We start from the raw sequence: 13,105 nt of genomic DNA on the forward strand, positions 1-13,105 counted from the left end.
CTTTGGGGAGGGGAAGGCGGGAAAGAGAAGACCTCTCCGACCCTTGGATTTTTCTTTTAAGCAGAGGCTAATAAAACAAAGCGCAAACTGACTGTCCTGAGGAGTGTGCTCACATCGCTGCCCCGCAGATCATTCCACAGACCCCATGTCCCACCCCCTCTGGACAGACCTAGGAGTGGTGAGGGTGAGTGTTTGGGAGGTGTGGAGTGGTGGGGGCTTGTGTGGTTGTAGCGGCCGGCTTTCCTGAACCCCAGAGCGAGATACTCGAGATCTGAGCAGAGGGGAAAGTCATCTAAGAGGCTGCTGCTTTACAAGGTCTGGGCACAGAGCTGCCCCTCCCTTCCTCCCTGAAGTTTGCATGAAGTGCACGTTAGGCTGTAATTAGGGGATCTGGGAGGAGAACTTTCCTGGTGACGCTTTGCTTTTCTTCTGCTCTTGGTGAGAAAGTGCCTCCTTCTTCCCAGGATCAGGACCTCTGCCATCCAGCGCCACAAAGAGACATTCTGCACACACACACTCTCTCACACACACACACACTCATACTCGCCCAGAGACAAACTTAAGGTGAGGAGAAAGAGCGCTAGCTTCACTTGATCTCCAGCTTCCAACTTAAGCAGAACTTGAGAGCATCCGAACTCCTGGATTTCAGGACAAGGTAAAACTTGCAAAAATTTTCCCCCTCTTTTGGTTATCCTTTGTGCCTTTAAGATTTCAAAGGGCAATACACACGTAATGTATATATACATTATACAAATTTTATTCTTTTCTTTTGAATTTAGTTTTCATTTGAATTTAATACGACACGTCAACTTTTTAAAAAGTTTCATAGTATCGGATAAAATATTTCACTACAATCAACAGGCTCAGTTTAGAATTGGAGAAAGAATTAACTCTAGTATCCTGGCTTCTGCTAGTGCTACTACAAATCTGGTAGGGTCATGGTGTTCAAGTGGTGACTTTTCTATCTGTATTTTAACAACCATTTTTATAGCACCTGAGTTGAAAAAAAGGATAGTATAGGCTGAAGGGAAAGATGAGGAATGGGAATGTCCAGCCAGGCTTATGAATTTTGTGTTAAAGAATATATAGGGTTATGTGAAAAAGAAAGTTACTTTAAGGCATAGGTAATACCTGTTAGATTAATAATCTTAGAAATGTTGCCGTTTTTGGCCCAGGCTTCTCCAGCTAATTATGAAATCAACATCATAGAATATATACAATGATGTTGATACATAATTTGAATGCACTGAAGAGAATTTATAGTCATAGTTAAGATTACTTTTAAAAGTTGCTTAAAGAAATTATTTATATGTTGAGACTGTTCACCACCAAAACAAACCTAAACTTGTTTGGGCTTCGATTAAGTAGTTTTCTTCCACTGAATGTGACTATTGTGTTCAAATAAGATGGCTTATTAATTTGAGAATAAGTTGCTTTATTTTCATTTATCACTGGAAAAATACACACAGTGGTCAGTACATTTGGGAATTTTTAGGCTGGAAAGTGTTCCTGTACATGTTCCAGTGTGATGTCATAAAATCAAACATACTGGCTGGCTTCTTGGAAGCTAATAGTTCTTAAGAAATTAAGGCTCTGGATTAATTTCTAAGTGAATGTAATATTTATTCATTATAAATATAGTTTCTGGTAACTGTTTCTATGTGATTATTTCTGTGTACTAAATTTGCAGAGATTTTATACACATTTCAGTCATTTCAGTATTTTAATGGAATGGGAATATTGTTCTATCAAAAGTATATCATAGTAGTTATCGTTGGAGAATTTTTAATGTAATATGATTCATAATTCTTACATCAGTTACCAAATTCCATTTACTTACAAAAATGAAAGTTTTCCTTCCATTCAGTAGAATATAATGTATACCAAAGGACTCTTCAGAGATTAGCTTTAGTCTTTAGTCACTTTTATACTGCTCATTTTAAAAAATTTGTTTCAGCTAAGAAATGAATTTATGTTTTTGTTGATGACCTCTTCCACTAAATTGGAAACAGCTTAAAAACAGAACTAGATAAGAAGTAATGTTGCTTAAGGCTAATTAAATGAACAAGAGATAACCAACAACCTCTACAGACCACTGGTCTACAGGAGGAATGTACCCAGAGGCCAGTATTCTCAACAGGAATGCCTGATGGGCCTGGGTTTTCTATGAGAAACAAGAAAGTAGGGAAACATTATGTTCTTATTTATAAAATGAGCCATTTATTTTCAGCAAGGCCCTGTCTCTCAGAGGAATGACTGACACTGTAATTTAGAAGTACTGAAGAGACTTTCACAGAGAAGAATCAATTCATTATATCCCTAGTGGTTTCACTTCCTTTTCCTTCCTTTGGGAGCAAGTAACACATCCAGGATAAATACATTCAGAGTACGCAGCAAGATACTTTATGAGTAAACGGTCTACTAAACAACCCTACCTTTTAGCATCTTGGGTGTGGAATATTGGTATTTTCCAAACAGTTGAAGAAGTCTTTTGAATCTTAAGGTAGCGATGCACTTCATCTTTGTAAAGATGAATAAGACTTATATTCAGAAAATGACTCCCTTCCTTAGAAAATACTAGTTTTCTTTTCCACTTCTTTTTGCCCCATGCACATTTTATTTTTCAAAGTGCATTTTTAAGATAATGGTATCTCACCAGTTAAAATTCTGACAAAATACAAGGCAAATTTGAAAATAACTTTGACAATGCTTCAGATTAATTTTCTGACATCCTGCAGCCATGATTAGTAACCATAGTACTTAGGCTATGTCATTTAAGTGTACTCAGCCTGTCATTTAAAGGTAACAAAATGCTGTTGGGAGAAGAAGGAAAGGATGGAAACCTGAATATACTTAGGATTTTAATCAATAGCGTTTAAGGAGGATTAGAGGAAACAGCTGGTTAAACAATTATTAGGAGTAGAGAGGATGAGGTGGTATAAATTAATAACGCATCTCTTTATTTACACTATGAATGGGAGGGTCTGTGGTGGTGAACTGTGTGAAGCATGGTCCCTGTGTGCCACCTAGTGGATAAGTCAAATAAGGCTTTCTCACCGGCTTCTTAAAATACTCTTGACTCCTCTGATTGATGTTTGTTGAACATTAACTACATGCCAGACATTGGGATAGGTGCTCAGGGTAGAAAATAAAGCAAGTGATGTTTAGATAAGTTAAAAATTAAGGTACAACTCAACAGTTTATGAAATCCCTAGTGGTTGTATTTAAGATCACTTTACTCTTTATTGGATACTTTACCATTAACTTTCTGCCTCCACAAGGATATGGCTTCGTAACTGCAACTCACTTCTAATATAGGATTTGTTTTAGACAGACGGATCATGGAATTGTTCAAGGAATGATGGAAAGCGTTTGACCATCTTAAATCACTGTTCATTCTGTAAGGTTTAGTGTGACTGAATTTAGGTGGGTAAACAACCACTAACTTAAAAGGTTACCACACAGCTGCACATTGTGTTTCATGTTCTTTGATTATTTCATTAAATTGAAAAGGATAGTAATACAAGTTGTTTTTGAGTAACGAGGTCTATTTTATAAAATACTGTTCTCAAACACTAATACTTAGCATGTAAAACAACTTCCTCTATACTTCTTGTTCCCATGGAGTTTTGAAGCAGGAACCTGGCTTCCATTAAGTTGATCTAATAGAAAAAAAATCCTAGACAAAAACTATTACTTGGAAAACCACCACTTGAAGGAAGTATTAGGATACCATAGAAGATTCATCCACTTGAGTATTGCAGTGGGAGCTTTAAAAATCTTTTCTTTAAAAGATGTATGAATTATTACTCCAATTAGCTCTTTGCAAGATATGTGGCCATTGCAACAGTTCTCAGGACAATCAGCATTAATCAAGACAAGTTGTGAAATTCATATAGGAAGGTAAAATGCCTCAGTAGAGAAAAATGATGCATTTGTTACTTGGAGAGTTTTTCAGGTGTAATCCACAAATAAATTTAGGGCTGCTGTTGTGGAATGGAAGTTTCCTCTTTAGAAGCGTTTGGTTTTTGCATGGCAGGAAAACCCACACAGTGAAAGAAGGAGACCTGCCCATTAAGTTGTTTTTCATTAATATCACAAAATTATAACCTGTGTTGATTGGAGGTACTGTTTGGAATTAGCACCATCAATCATATAAAATAAAGCAGATTATTTTAAGCTTTATTTCCAATAGATCATTATCTATCAGGAAAAAAAAACAAAACACTTTCTGTTAATAATTTCATTGGATTGTGATTTAGAATGAATTGCATACTCATTGTAGTGAGAGAGTTAGCGAGAGACTGCCTAAAAGAAGTCCTTAAAAGGCCGGGCGCGGTGGCTCAAGCCTGTAATCCCAGCACTTTGGAAGGCCGAGACGGGCGGATCACGAGGTCAGGAGATCGAAACCATCCTGGCTAACACCGTGAAACCCCCGTCTCTACTAAAAAGTACAAAAAACTAGCCGGGCGAGGTGGTGGGCGCCTGTAGTCCCAGCTACTCGGAAGGCTGAGGCAGGAGAATGGCATAAACCCGGAGGCGGAGCTTGCAGTGAGCTGAGATCCGGCCACTGCACTCCAGCCCGGGCAACAGAGCGAGACTCCGTCTCAACAACAACAACAACAACAAAAAAAAAAAAAAAAAAAAAAAAAAAAAATCCTTAAAGTAGAAGTTTAATCAAGGACTTTTCTAGGTTTTTTCTTTTTTTTTTTTTTTTTTCCTTGAGATGAAGTCTCACTCTGTTACCGAGGCGGGAGTACAATGGCGTGATCTTGGCTCACTGCAACCACCACTCCCCCGGTTCTCCTGCCTCAGCCTCTCGAGTATCTGAGACTACAAGCATGTGTCACCATGCCTGGCTAATTTTTGTATTTTTAGTAGGGACAGGGTTTCGCCATGTTGGCCAGGTTGGTCTCGAACTCCTGACCTCAGGTGATCTACCAGCCTCAGCCTCCCACAGTACTGGGATTACAGGCATGAGCCATCATGCCCGGCCTTCTTCTAAAGTCTTCTATCATGTTACAAGAAGTTTTAATGATTTTGGATGACTTAAGGATACTAGACAAGAACAAACTTTACAAGAGAAAACCAGCCAAGCTCTCTGAAATGGTCTGATGCTTATAGTTATTTTGCCCTTGCTCCACATAATAATTCCTCCCATTGATAGCAACATGGAAGGGGATAGCTGATATTAAGAGTTTTTAGCTATGCGTCTCAGAGATAGTTAGAATTTAAGTATCAAATGTTGCTGACTATTTTGAGAATCCATTGATTGTTTTATAGCTTAACAGGGGTGACACCTGAGATCAGGGAATTGCTATAAGGCCAGGAGACTATTTACAAAACAAAAAGAAAAATTCAGAGTGAAAATATCTTGGAAAACTTACTAAAGTTAAAGGGCTGGTTCTCCATCTGTTCAAGACAACAGAAATTTTCCCTTCTGCCCAATCTAACATCCAAAACGAACACAATTTACTCTATTGCTTACTAAATTCCAATTACTATAATATTAAATTAAATTAAATAATATTCAAATTATGTTTATGGTAAGTCTGGATTTCCCTAAGCCTTTCACCAAGTCTTATGGATAATCCTTGGTTTTGTCTTCATTCATACTCTGTGAATTTTTTTTCATTTTTACTCTGTTATTTTGAATTTGGGGGATCGTCTCATTTGATCATTCATTTGTTCGTTTGTTTATTCAACAAAAATGTATTGAGCACTCAACAAAAATGTATTGAGCACTGGCTGTTTACCAGGCACTGTGCTAATGCCATCTGCTCCCCCTCACTTTACACTGTGAAAGTCCATTCTAAAATAATCAGAAAGTCAAAACTGATGTCATAAACCTGAAATGTTACAAGGTCCTGAAGTGTACTTTGAGTAACAAAAATAACCAAAAAGTTCTCGCCTCATAGTTTTGGTATTAAGAAAATTTTGAGCATGCATTTTTAAAAATTATTTTCCCTTGTGTGCGAACGCTGAGCTGAGTGGATAAGAGCTTTGTTTCTTGGTTGGGTGGACACAGATGGGCCTGGAAAGGCAGCTCTGACACTCTAGAACCCCAGGAGGCCTAGGGTTCCAATAATATGTCTGCTTGGATGGACAGGAAACGCAAAAATGCATTTGCACAGAATTGTTGTCCACCAGTTTGAAACTAAAATTCAGATTAAGCAAGAATGATGTAGTGCTTACCATTTGCACCAGGCAGGCACCATGCTAGGTGTTGTATAGTAATTGGCTCAAGGAGCTCACAAACCAGTGGAGGAGACAGATGGATACACATCATGAATCACTAGTAAAATTTGCCAAGTAGGTGAAATTTGCCTTCCTAATTTCCTCCTCCCTTTCTTTGCGTTTACCCAGGCGTTCTAACCCCTCTGTCTCATAAAGAGACTCCTGCTCTCTACCCCTGCATCCTAGAGGATCTGATAGTTCTCTGGTTTATTGATTTCTTGATTACACTTAATTGTGAATGAAGTTCACTCATGCATTACACTTAAGTGTGAATGAGTTTCACTCATGCATTTACATTTTAAGTCCTTTATTTCTTTAAAGTAAATGTTTTGTTTTCCATAAAAAGAATTTAAAACATCTGGGAGCCTTTCTATCCTTACACTAAAGGATGTAATTAAGCCTGATTCAATCTCCCAAGGTCTTCAGCCTTTCAGTTATCCCCACTCCTTGTGTGAGAACAGACGGATTCCCTCAAGGCCTGTTTCCAGAAATTTGAAGGACCATGTTAACTACTGGCTCCTTTTAGTTGAGCCTGACCAACCTGTTCTTCCACCTCCCCTCTTCCCTTTGCCCCAAGGGGCTTCCAACATCCATCCGGTTTTAACATTCCTGTTCACTCTGCCTTAACCTCTGCTCTAGATCCCCTCAGCCCTTCATGACAGTGCTTCAACTGTGGCCCCTGGACAGGTAGTGCATCCATAACATCTTAAGTTCTACAGTTTTGAGCCCTTATACCACCCCACATATCCAGGTTTCATGGGAGGGAGCAGTGAGAATCCATATACTTGGTCCAAGAATTCCTCAAAGTCGTGGAGATGAAAAAGGAATATGCATAGGAGAAGCAAAGGAATCAGTCATCATGTTGAAAATACGGGTCAAAGCCAACATATTTTTAAAATATTTGCTCAGGTACCTAAGTACAGTAAAATTGTTTTCAGAGACATTTCAGCATTGATGCTGATCTTAGCTTCTGGAAAACTAACTACAAAAAAAAGAAAATAGTGAAAATCTGCTTTGGCTTTATAAAAGTGACATGAATCAGAGTCATTTGTTTAAATATCTCCTCATAAATATAAGTTTATATTTAATTAGCATGCAGCATACTCATAGCCATATTTTATTAAGTATTTCATTAATTCATGTAAGTTTTTTTTTTTATTATTACCTTATTAGATTATGCTACCATCGTTTGCTGCTGTTGTAAGATATTGTTCTGGTCTTACAACGTAAGGATGTGCTTACAGCTTATTAAATTTCCAGGACTGATGACCCTGATTTACACAGGTGATTTCCTTCCCGGTCTTTCCAGCAGCCTAGGGGAGATACAAACGCCTGACATCCTGTTGCTGCTGTTGGTGTCCAGCACAGTGCTGAGCATGGGGCTTCAGGGGTGTCCTGACTTTCTATCCCAAGTGCCTGTATTTCAGATGCCTGAATACCTCCAAACCCAAGCCATTCCCCACCTCTGTTTTTGTTTCCTTATGTCTTTTCTTACCCATCAATGTTGTTAAATTTATAAACTCTTTTAAGATGTAAATGATAATCACTACAGTATAAAATTAATCATGTAAATAAAATTAATTGTTAATTTCAGTAAATCTCTAAATTTAAGGAAAGCAAGACTAGAGGTGGGAAACCCGTTTAGAGATCATTGAAACAGTGTAGGCATGATTGAATGAGGGTGCATTGACTGGATGTGGACGAGAAGTCTGAGATAGTGGGACAGTTTTAAGGATGGATGATTACATGAGGAGGGATGAAATTGACTAAGATTAGGAATATAGGAAGAATAGAAGTTTCTGGGAGAAATGATTAGTCTAATTTAGGAAGAAGTGACAACAGGACACCCAAAAACTCATAGGAGTTGAATGTACATTTCTTAAGTACAGGGGAGAAGTCATGGCTGGAAATGGAGATTTGGAAGACTCTGACATTAAAATGGTAGTTGAAAATCATCTGGAAGAGAAGAGGGATCGATCATCCCAGGGATATACTAAGGGAGAAGCAGTTAACCAAGAACTGAAACCCAGGGGAAAATTAGTAAGAATGAGTTTTGACATTATTTATGCATGAATTTAACTTTTTATTTTATTAACTATAAATGTCCACTAAGTTGGATAACAGCAATGTTCATTAATCCTTACATCTCACAGTCCTAGTCAGTCCTCTGCATATAGAAGGTGCCAGACATGTTTGTTGAATTAAAGGAAATTAAAATGGTATTTCCGTGCCTTGATGCTCTAATGACAGATTTTCATAATGATAACCCTGGGTAAGACCCCAAAATGTCTAGATTACAGTTGTTTATTGCATTTTGTCCAATACTGAACTAACTTTAAATATATGTTGTTGCATTTTGTTGTTTAAAAATCAGTAATCAATGTGTGGTGTACATGGTAATTCACCAGAGTACTTGATTAACCATAGCCCATGTTGTTTAGTTTACCATATAAATGAGTTTACCACAGAATGCAGACTAATTCAAGTCTATTTATAATTCTTTTTCTAGTTCCTTGATTCTGAAGACTTCTAAATCGTTGGTCGAATTTGTAGTACATAATCCTGGATTTCTCTGGACTTCCTGGCAACTTCCTTTTTTTTTTTTTTTTTTTTTTTTTTTTTTTTTTTTTTCCAAATTCTCCTCCCTCCCCTTAATAGGAATGCTAGATAAAATACAAAAAATAATTCAATAATTGAATAACTTTAGTTTAAGTATGTCCCCAATATTTCATGGGACATACTTATACCAAAAAAATTCTTGTTTTTCTAAAGTTCAATTTTAACTGGATATTCTGTATTTTTTTTTTTAACTACACCTGGCAACCCTATCCCCTACTTGAAGTTACTATAACTAGAATATGACAAACAAAAATTTTTTCATTAAATTTCTGAACACTCTCCTTCTACAGGTCAGTGAAAAAAGTTACAGATTTTATTTTACTAGTGAGATAGACATATTTAAAATATCTAAATAAAATTGTTGAACTAAAATATATTAATCAAGATGCAAACTTACAGAGCATTTATAACTATGACATTATATACCCTATGTGCTAGTAATTATCCTAAGAATGCCATCAATGTATATTCATGATCATGTTTTTTATTCTAGCTAAAATTTTTTAAAATAACGTACATATTAGAAAATTAAACTTTTTATATGCTCCATTTTTAAGGCAACAATAACGATAAAACAAAATAATCATTTTTAAATTAAGGACCACACACTCAGAAAAATATATATATAATGCACAACAGGTATAAATTCTAACTGCAGAATACCTGAAAGGATATTGACCCTTGTTAATTACATGTTATGTTGTGGTTGTGCTGCCACCTTGTGACACTTTGAGGTATTACCCAATGTAAAAGTCCAGCTTGACCATTTGGCCAATGTTAATATGATTCCTCATCCTCACATGATTAATATTTTCACGTTATCCAAATTGCTGTATAATTTAATACAGAGAAAATGATTTCAACTATGTAATGCAAATGTTTTCTGAGTCTGTCTGCAAATTAGTATATCATTCTTGAGTCAATCACTAAATTATAATTTATTCAGTACTGTCTGAATTTATGTTTTATGGATAAATTTAGTTGTGTCTGTATGTATGTTCAGTTTACTTGACGTTTCAATCTGAATTTCCCATAGCTTCATGAACTTAACATTTCCAGAATTGAACTCATTATTTTCCTTTGACCAAGCCTAGTTCGTGTCATCTCTCTTTATATATAAAGAAAATAAAATGTATTAGTCAAACCAGAACACTTTTAAGAGTCAAAGGGAATGGCTTACTAATCATGATAACAAAAGGCATAAACAAAGACTGTTCCAAGCAAACTGGTCGCTTATGTATAATTTAAAAATATTTATAATAGCAATCACCCAACCTAGAAAATTTGTTGTTCTCAACTACGGATCCAGGGCAGTGAACTGGAATCTTTATCTCAGATTTTCTTCATTCCTCCTATCTATTCATTCCCCTTCATCTTCACGTCTTTCTTTGTTGTCCGTCATACTTGCCAGCATTTTCCATGTCCTCGTTCTGTTGTTTGCAAAGGGATCCAACAAACAGAATATTTTTTTCATAATGAATCTCACTGCCCCCTTCCTCCACACTTGCTCCAATTTTCTGAGAACTGCTAAGAAAAGTAAATATCACCCTGCAGAATGGGACAACTTTAGAACTTTATGGTATTTGATGTCAGCCGGATCTTTCATGCTATATGGCAGTTCTACCATATTTCTTAAATGTCCATTGTTTCTTGAGCTCCCTGTAGCAGATGTCCAAGCCTCTCTAATTCACAGTGAAAACTGAAGCCACCCTCTCATTGTCTTGCCTAAAATTAGCTTCTGATCTGTACCCCCAAAATATTATCTCTTTTTTCCTGTTAGAATAATTTTTTTTAAAATCTCCTTTACCTCAAAGAGCCCAATGTGGATGTTGCCCCTGAGCTCTGGATCTCATTTCCTCTGTTTTTCTTAGAGAAATCTCTATTTATTAGATCTATTCTCTCTTGTATTGTCAACCTCTCCCACTCAGGTAATTTTTCTTTTTTTCTTTTTTGAGATGGACTCTCACTCTGTCACCCAGACTGGAGTGCTATGGTGTGATCTCGGCTCATTGAAACCTCTGCCTCCTGGGCTCGAGCAGTTTTCCTGTCTCCCCCTCCAGAGTAACTGGGACTACAGACGCCTGCCACCACACCCAGCTAATCTCTCTATTTTTCGTAGAGACAGGGTTTTGCCATGTTGGTCAGGCTGGTCTCGAAATCCTGACCTCGGGTCATCCACCCGCCTCTGCTTCCCAAAATGCTGGGATTACAGACGTGAGGCACCACGCTCAGCCTGTTTTTCTCATTGGCATTTCATTATAGTCAAATCTTCTTTATCTTAAAAACATAAACCTTTTCTAATGTCACATACCTTCTATCAATCTTTCTCCTTTTCATGAGAGCCACTTGTTTTCCCTGAAGTACCTGTGTTCACTGTCTATCTCCTCACCCCCATCCTCTCCTCAGCTTACTGTGATGTGCTTTCTCCCACAGCTACTCCATCGAAATGCTCCTCAGTGGGGTCAACAATGACTTTTTCAGTGCTTTCTTAGTGGCATTTTAATACTGGTGACCATGTTCCCTTCACAACAATCTCTACTCTGGGCTTTGTGACGTCATTCTTTCCTAGATTTCAGGCTTCTTTGGTTACTCTATCTCAGTCTCCATTTCAGGCTTCTAAAGAGAATTCTACCGGCCTCTTGGCTGATTGTATTCCAATGGCTTCTGCCCAAGATGCTTGTCCCCACCCCACATATTCTCCCTGTGCACTTCCATCTATGCCGATGCATCACACTGCACTCAACTATGTGCTGGCAACATCCACATCTTTTGATATATCCAGACTTTTCTCCTGAGTGTCTAAACCACCTCCACTAGCACATCTCACAAACGTGTCAAATTCCACAAGTCCATAAGGAACTCTTTTTCTTTCTCCTGAATTTGAACCACCCCAATTTCGTCTAGTTTAGTAAATAGCACCAATTTCTCGGCACTCAGTTTTCAAAAACAGGGACATGGGAGTCATCCTATGGATTCTGTCTCATAAATATCTCTCTCCACTAGCATAACTCCTGCCCTCCATTATTATCATTTCTTACTGAATTGCTGCAAACCTCACCCATCAGTCTCTATGTCTCCCATCTTGTTACTTTCTAATTTATTCCCTCACACTTTAGCTAGAGTCACTGTTCTAAAATGTAAATATGAAAATATTTCCCCACTTAAAGTGCTTCAGTGTCTTTTCATTGCTGTGACAATTAGGTCCAAATTACTTTAAGTGATTTGCAAGGTTCTTAGTGACCTGGCTTGAGCTTTTAGCTGGAAAGCAGCCTCATCTAAAATTACCCAATACAGTATGTTCACTGTCTGGGCGATGGGATCAGTAGAAGCCCAAACCTCAGCATCATGCAGCATACCCTTGCAACAAACCTGCACATGCACTCCCTGAATCTAAAATAAAAATGGAAATTTTGTAAAATAATTAAATTAATTAAATAAAATTACCCAATATACTAGCTAACAGGATTCAATGACCAAAAAAAGCCAAGATAGCAAAACAGAAAATAGAAATAGACCAATAGGAGATGTAAATATTAGACTTTTCAGACATAGGCTTTATGTGATTAATATGTTTAAGAAATTAGATTATTTCTAGGAAATCATTTTGACTTTTATTTACTGTGTAAAATGAACATTTGCCCAATACGAAAATAAGTTAGGCAATACAGAAAAATACAAGCACACTACTTACACATTTAATTAGTTGAATTCCAGATATCTCTGTGAGTTTAGAGAAATACACGGCTAGGAAGATAAACTGGACTGAGCACGGTGGCTCACGCCTGTAATCCCAGCACTTTGGGAGATCTGGGGTTCAAGACCAGCCTGAATAACATGATGAAACCCGTCTCTGCTGAAAATACAAAATAAAAATTATATGGCATGGTGGCACATGCCTGTAGTCCCAGGTACTCGGGAGACTGAGGCAGGAGAATAGCTTGAACGTGGGAGGCAAAGGTTGCAGTGAGCTGAGATCATGCCACTGCACTCCAGCTTGGGTGACAGAGACTGTGTCAAAAAAAAGAAAGAAGGAAAGAAAGAAGGAAAGAAAGAAAGAAAAGAAAGAAAGAAAGAAAGAAAGAAAGAAAGAAAGAAAGAAAGAAAGAAAGAAAGAAAGAAAGAAAGAAAGAAAGAAAGAAAGAAGGAAGGAAGGAAGGAAGGAAGGAAGGAAGGAAGGAAGGAAGGAAGGAAGGAAGGAAGGAAGGAAGGAAGGAAGGAAGGAAGGAAGGAAGGAAGGAAGGAAGGAAGG

At 37.5% G+C, this 13,105-nt stretch overlaps 1 protein-coding gene across 1 annotated transcript in view; it reads left to right on the forward strand.

The window, feature by feature from the left end:
* The first annotated feature begins 252 nt into the window (after window positions 1–252).
* The window catches only part of HAPLN1 (hyaluronan and proteoglycan link protein 1), an 80,861-nt gene continuing 68,008 nt past the window's right edge, over window positions 253–13,105 (forward strand). The window contains exon 1 of the mRNA XM_010385640.2: window positions 253–655. The gene's annotated coding sequence lies outside the window, so the exon portion shown is untranslated. The remainder of the gene's footprint in view (window positions 656–13,105) is intronic.

Source organism: Rhinopithecus roxellana, chromosome 3 (assembly GCF_007565055.1).
Source record: "Rhinopithecus roxellana isolate Shanxi Qingling chromosome 3, ASM756505v1, whole genome shotgun sequence".
Classification (NCBI taxonomy): domain Eukaryota; kingdom Metazoa; phylum Chordata; class Mammalia; order Primates; family Cercopithecidae; genus Rhinopithecus; species Rhinopithecus roxellana.